General features: G+C 36.5%; 1 pseudogene; it reads right to left on the bottom strand.

Moving 5' to 3' along the window:
- Positions 1 to 1,726: 1,726 nt before the first annotated feature.
- Positions 1,727 to 2,096, bottom strand: LOC101560295 (annotated as a pseudogene).
- Positions 2,097 to 7,685: the final 5,589 nt, after the last annotated feature.

Here is a 7,685-nt window from a genome sequence, read left to right as displayed (position 1 = left end):
TGCCCTTTACCACCTGCCACGCTGCCTTGGAGCCAGCCGAGTATGGAATGCAACCTCCACTAACTGTGAGCTAAATAAACCTTTCCGTCCCTCATTTTGGGTGTTGGGTATTTTGTCCCCACATGAAAGAAAAGTAACCAAGACAGTGCTGAAAGTTGTATTTTTAAGTCCACCAATTAGAATACCTACATGAGTCTTACAGATCAAATACTCTGCGTAAACCATACACAGTACAAAATAGACCAAAAAAGAAGCTTTGAGCCCAAAACAAGCTTCTGTATAATGATATGTGATTACAAAACAGTGTTTTGCAGTTTGATCAGGGTTTAAAAAACCTAGACTAGATGTTGAAAAACCAGTTACCTAGCAGCCTGTGGTCTGCTCTGATATGGCTCACAAGCTAACCATGGGTTTGAAAAGTTTAAAATGTTCTAAAACAAAATAAATAAAAAATAAAGGAATAAAGAGAGCAAGGGCCAGCCAGATAGCTTAGCAGACTAAAGCACCTGCTTAGGCAAGCACAGGGACCAGCTTTCGGTGAATGCTGAGACAGCTATTGAGACTGGGCCTAATGGTGTGCACCTGTAATCCCAGTGCTTGGGAGGCTGAAAACAGGGAAATCACTACAGGCGTGATCTACATAGTGAGACCTGGTAGACCCTGTAGACCTCATCCTAAATATAGGAGAGAGAGAGAGAGAGAGAGAGAGAGAGAGAGAGAGAGAGAGAGAGAGACAGAGAGACAGAGACAGACATGAGACAGAGACAGAGACAGAGACAGAGAGACACAGAGACAGAAAATATGCAGCCCACAAAGGCTAAAATATTGATTTCCTCATAACTGTTCCAGCAACTCCAGGCTTAGACTCTTAATGAGTTAATGGTGGTTAGCCTTATTTCAAAATTTTGAATTAAATTAAACATGCTACATTATTACAGTAAAGGCTGATTTCTTCTGGTGCAGACAATTTGTATGCTTAAATCTCTACTCAACTTAATCAGATTAATTATATTTTGCTCCTTTATCAAAAATAATGCCTAAGGAATAAGGCTATCCAGTGATAATTATACAACTGAACAACTTATTTTAAATATTTAAAAAATAAAAGAAATATGAATCTGGATGTAAAACTGAGAATAATTAAAAAGACAAAAATCTTTTTAATTAAATTTTCTTGGTACAGTTTTGAAATACATAATGATCACATTCATCTTAAGAAATTTGTACCTGTACATGATATATCTTGATTTTTCTCTTTTCCCAAGAGAATAGTAAGAAAAATGGAAAAAAGCTATTGTAGAAAACAGATGAAGAGAAGTTGAAGGGAAGGGACTGGGGGGGAAAAAAGAGGAATAAAACATTCTTATACCCAACTGTAATATTCGTTCAAAAATCTACAATATTCTTTCCAATAACACTGCAGAGAAAACACAGAGCTCTCTTTTGTGATAAGTAGCATTATGTGAAGATACTTAAGTAGCTTGAATCTAATAAAATATAAAGATTGATCCAATAAAATGTATTTCATGAACTTACTCCATATAATTCAGAATTTAAGTTCAAGTAATACAACTTTATTATTAACATTATTATCAATCACAGTCTCACTAAATTTTTTATGAAAAATTGTAACAAGTCCTTTGCTATTTCATAAATGCCATGAGAGAATCTGACACAGGTTGTAATTAAATTTAGAACTCTTTCTCTGTCTTCTTCTTCCTGCCCTTCAAGGGATGTTGAGTTCTTCCAGGGTTTTGCTGAACTGATTGTTTTCCGAACTGATTGGACTCTTCAGGTAGCTGGTTCCTGCACAGGGCTTTCTTGATATTGGATTTATTATGCTGCCCACTTTGAAGACAATCTCAGGCATTTCACGTGCTTTGTGGAACAGGTAAAGCCATGAGAAGTACAGTATCTCCAGTACTGTATTGCTGAAGGGCATCGTGAGTAAAGTAAGTTTCCATTTATTAAAATACTTTAATAAGTAGGGATCCAGAACAAGTCTGGTCACTCACTTTAGCAGTTTTCTGCATTGCTGTACCAATCACCTTCCCCACGATCCATTTGGCATGCGTGGATGAACGAACTGCTAACATTCTATGGCTCTGTTGGCCTCAGTGTTCTACTGCACAACCGCAAAACACAGGGAGCGCCGCCCATGCATGTCACATTGCCTTCTCACTAAATTTGATGCACAGAAACCCAACATTATAGTAGAAAATGAAAATTAAGATTTTTCAAGCCATGGGCAAAGAACTCTTTTTTATAAGGTAGTAATTTCCAAATAGTGTTTTACATTGAATTTAGGTAATAAAATAGCTTTTTGCAAAATTACTTTTCATTTTTAAACAACAAATTGTGCCCATTATGCAATATCAAAACATAATGTTTTGTCATTAATGACAAAATTATTTCCACATTAAATGGATTGTACAGATATAGGTCCCATGAAATGTAATTAGAGTGTTTGCTCACAAACATAAAAAGAACAATAGTTTTTCTTAAAATGCAGTAAAAAACCATTGACATAATTAAATAAAAGGCTATTTTGATAAGGTTTTTTATGTGAATGAGGAATTTTTTCTCCTTAACCTATTATTAATATGCAGGCTGATTCTCTACTGACTGTAATTTTGATTTGAAGTTTGCTCTGATATCTGGTATACTTTAAGACATGGCATCAGTGCCTATATCAAAGACCTAGATGTTTTCAACTTTCCAATTGCATATTGCTTCTATTTTAACTTAGGAAAAAATACGTTTGTTCATTGTTTGGTTTAAATCTTTGACACATATCCACATTAATGTGCAGGATCAAGCCACAAATAATGCCCAAGATCAACTAAAAATAAAGATCAATGATTTGTTCTATAGCTTTGAAAGGATATGGGTTCATGTAAAAGCTGCATGATTTTTTTCATTATTTTAAAACAAACGCACATCTTCTGTGGCTAACGCAGCCCAAAGCAGTCTCTGTTAAACCATCTATTCTCAGAAACAACAAGCCTTTGACATCTGTGACACAGGAGACATGCAGAAGTCATTAAGGGTATCCCGAGGGGGTTCCAACAGTTGCTTCACTTCAGGGTGGGTGTGAGGAGGCTTAAAATTAAATTACTCTAAAATAAAGTTAGAGCACTAAGCAATTTCCTGCTTGCGACGCAGTAGGGTTTCCCGTGAGAAAAGAAAGTGGGCAGAAAGCTCAGACAGACAGACAAACATATTTACCCCTAGGTGGAAGGTACAAATTAAATTAGCCTGTTACAAAAGGGAGATGTTTTCTCCTTCTGTTCAGATGTCATGGTAGTGAGGAAACATAGCCTCGGCCAAGAAAAATGGCACAAATGCATTCATCTGAGCTACCATTCATCCTGATCCAAGGTCTAAACAGAACACATAAAAGAACAGCACTGTGGAAGGACTTCCTCTCCCTAGTTACCAAGTTGAGAGCTGCAAGGGACCATGGGAGCAGGGGGTGGGGATCTTTCCAGAGCACTTCAGTGTTGATGGAAGTGTCAGAGGATGCTATGGAGTTAATGACTGAATCCAAAATCACATCAGTATAATTTGATTCCATATTTCATAGAAAGAGCTGTATTTTATGGTGCACAGTATGGTGTGCTTAAAGGTACATTGTGAACTTTCTTTCCCTCTGTAGCTGGAAACCAATATAGGCACTTCCAAAGAGTCAAGTATCTATTATAGTGCCTCATTAATATGCATGTTTTTGGCACTCAGTTTGGTTCAGCTGGTATGCTTTCCAGTATCTCATTCTTTATTTATATGAGACTGGGAGGTGTGACCTATGGAGCCAGTTGGCTGTCATGAATTGGAATATTCATTAAGCCTCATGAATTATGCATTAGCCTGCTTATAATACTGAGATCCACATTTGATCTAGCCAGAACTCTCAACAGCTTCCCATTTGATGGAATGATCCACATTTTGGTCAAACTATACATGTGTTCCATACACTGCAGGAGGAGTGTACATGTATTTGTTATCCAGAAAGGCTTGGAGATTTTGCAACTCACATCTGACTAAGGGGTACTTGTATTTTCTGTGAGTTTGAAGGGCATGGCACACATGGCTCTCCTTTAGCAAACTAGGTTAGAGTATCATTCTTCTCTAGCCCAATTACTATTTCCATCCATTACTGCCCTTGTCTATAAAAGTCACCACTGACCGGTCAGCAATGTGGATTACAAAAGATATGTAGCTATCTCCTGGTGATCCACACAGAAAAGCAAAGCCAAATATAAAGGACATGGAAAATGCTCTTAAGAATTTAGATTCTCTTATCTAAAACAAGGAAAGCTCTTTTAAAGATAGTCTTATCATTTTGGTTGCCTTTCATGGATAAGGATATCCAGGCCATGTAAAATCCAATTTGGAGATTTGCTGATGTTCTAAGATATTATCAAAATTCTAAAGCAATATTTATTAGTTAGCAATGAAATATATCAATGTTTAAATTATGTGCATCAGTGTCAAATCCATGCCTTGTTTAAAATCTATACACTTTGAAATAGCAGGAAAATGCAGAACAGGCCAATTGCCAGAGACTAATATAATCTTTAATGCACATTAGCAAAAAGTATTTCATGATTTTATTCTTCATGCATTCCAATCAAGTTAAAATTCCCCCCCAAATAAACTATTCTTAAATAAAATATAGCTTTATATACCATTGATCTCAAAGTTTTGCTCACCATCCACTTTTAAAACTTTCTGCTCTTTCTAAACCTAGGACTGACTTGGAATGCCTATTTAGATACATAATTATTATCATTAAGCCTAAAATATAATTTAAATTAAGTTCATTCTGCTCTCTTTATTCTGGAAGACTGGGTTAAAGAATCTATAGCCAGCTCTACAAAAGGTCATGGGTGAGTCCTGGGTAAAATGTCATTGTTTACAGATTTTTTTTTTGGTGAAGAGATTAGCTGTCATTTATTTTCACATACCTAACCGAGGAGCTTTAGTGGTTCCCAGCAAGAGTGTGTTCTCTTCTCTTTCTTAGCCTGTCACATCCTTGTCAGTTTCAATAAAATTACTTACCTGAATTATGTAAATGAGGCTTTGTTATGTCCAGCTCCCATCATTGTTCATCTCCACTACAGCTGAAAATTCTAGCAGGCCCCTTGCTTACTCTGTCTGATTCCAGGACTCCTTAGGTCAAGACCTTTCAACCTCAGAGCTTGACTTATGCCACAAGCATTTGACAAATCGCCCACACCCTCACAAAAGCTGGTTGAGCTCCAGAGTGGCTTTGCTCTCTGTACTCCACTGTTTCTCTGTTTTGACATTTCCTTCTCACTTTTCCTCTCAGTAATTAGACAAAGGGAGAAAAAGACATTTGTGTTTAAAGAATGCTTCCATTTAGGACTGTGATAAATGGCTCTCCTTTCCAAGACGCAGCAACCCTACGAGACAGAAGGATCCTTCACAGGCACAGGCCGCCCACCAAAGCCTTCCCGGACTCCAGCTCTGCCTCTGAGGGCACAGCGTCCGCTGGTCCCTTCTGTGTTTGCAGCTGAACTGGAAAGTGGGAAAATGTAGCATGAACTTCCATATTAGACAGAATGACTGTAAATGCAAGTCAAAGCTCCACTTTGATTCATTGATTCTTTGGATTGTTTTCTCAGTCTCAATTCCATTAATTTCTGCTCGGATCTTTATAATTTCCCACACTGTATGAGTTTCAGGTTTGACAGATTCTTTTTCTAGATGTTTGAGGTTCACTCAGCATTAGGTGGTTCATTTGAGCTTGCTCTGGTTTCCTGATGTGCGAGTTCACCACGCTGGACTTCCCTTGTAGGACTGCTTTCGCCAGTTCTCATAAGTTTTGGTATAGTTCAGTCATATCATTTCATTGTAGAAGCTCTCTAACTCTTCTTTAACTTTGTTAAAGACTTATCGGTTGTTCCAGAGGATATTGTTTAAATTTCATGGTTTTGTGGTTTCTTTTGCTATTGATTTCAAATTTCAGTGTGCTCTAGTCTAATAATATGCACAAGATAGGTTCAATTCCTTTGTAGGTACTTAAGCATGTTCTACAGGCTAATATATGCTCTACTTGAGAAAGCATCTCACGCACAGCTAGCAACACACATTCTGATGTTGTGGGGTGGAACACTCTGTAGACATCTACTAAGTCTGGAGGAATTTAAAACATCATACTACAACAGTACATGCATGCCATGCTTAAAGAAGCAGTTTTGAAGAGCAAAATCTTGGAAACTTCCCAAATGCCCATCAACCATTGAACAAATAAAGATGTAAATTTTTATACAAAAGAGTACTGCTCTGTCTTAAGGGAGGATAAACTGGAGACATTTTTAGGTAAATGGATATACCTTGAACCATACTCTTAAGTGAAATAAGTCAGCCAGTGTGTAAATACTGCATTATTTCTCTGTTGTGAAAAACTGAAAGTGTAACAAAAGGGTAAAATGTATAATAGGTATTGTGAAATAGGAAGAAAATGTTTAGATTGGAAGGGGAAGAGGGGCCAGAGAAGGCAAAAAAGAGAGAAGAGGGAAAAAAAAAAAGGAAAAAATGGAAACAAAGCTTTTGTAAATAAGGAGGAGAAGAGAAGTTGAAGGGAGAGTAAGCTAATGGGAAAAAAAAGAAACAAGGTATGTCACGCACAGGTACAAATTCTCTATGATGAGTATGACTATAATGTATGCCTAAATTGTACCAATAAATGTAAAGAATATGGAAGGATTTACATATGAAACTTGTGCAAGAACTGGGAACAAAAAGACCTTGTAATTGTTCTAAAGTAATTTTAGTACCATTAAAAATACCTGCGTACCTACCAAGTAGTAGATTATAATATATTCCACCCCCTGGTGTGTTTCACATACCATCATAAAAAATGAAGGAATTAGCAGAATTGTCAGGTCTGATATTTTACAAGCCTCTAGCAAATCTGGAATATTTGTGAGGAAGTTTGATCATGTTCTTTTTTAAAATAAAATGCAAATCTTTTGTGTTATAAAAGAGAAAACTGGCATGGCAATGAAGGCAATATTTTTAATAGGGAGTAACTTATGTCAAGCATGTTTTCCAAAGCTTTTTTCAAAGTAGTGAATTAATGTTTGTTGTTCTATTGAGGAAGAAGGATTGCCAGACATGCCTACTAATTGAAACTGCATGTGACTCAACGGTCGAGAGTCTAAGGGAGGAATTACTGCGCTGCCATTCAAGCTGGGCTTAATCTGCCCTCTTGCTCAGGACAATGCATTGATCGGAGTGCTATAAAATGATGGTCTCAAACCAGGTGGCAATTTCTAATCTAAAATCACACTTTACTTCATTAACCGATAAACTTCGATTTGAGTTTGAAGCCATGATGTATGACTTTATTACAGATTGTAAGTGAAAAAGTTGTTTTTTTTTAATGTTGGCTTATGTCATATATGTGATTTATGGAGCAGTATAATTAGAATTATTTAAGTTAATATGGTAAAGTTATGACTTTTATATGTTTGTAAGGCAGCATCAGTTTTACTTTACATTATTTTAAGTCAGTAGTAAACCTTCCAGTTTCTGCTAGTGGATTTACAATATCATTTCTTTTTTTTTTTTTTTTTAAATTATCAGCATAGTCACTTTATTTTTATTTATTTATTTATTTGAGAGAGAGAGAGAGAGAGAGAGAGAGAGAGAGAGAG

Source organism: Octodon degus, unplaced genomic scaffold (genome assembly GCF_000260255.1).
Source record: "Octodon degus isolate 3935 unplaced genomic scaffold, OctDeg1.0 scaffold00190, whole genome shotgun sequence".
NCBI classification, from domain to species: Eukaryota; Metazoa; Chordata; class Mammalia; order Rodentia; family Octodontidae; genus Octodon; species Octodon degus.
Note: the sequence above shows the minus strand (reverse complement) of the source record. Positions and strands in the feature narration are given on the sequence as shown.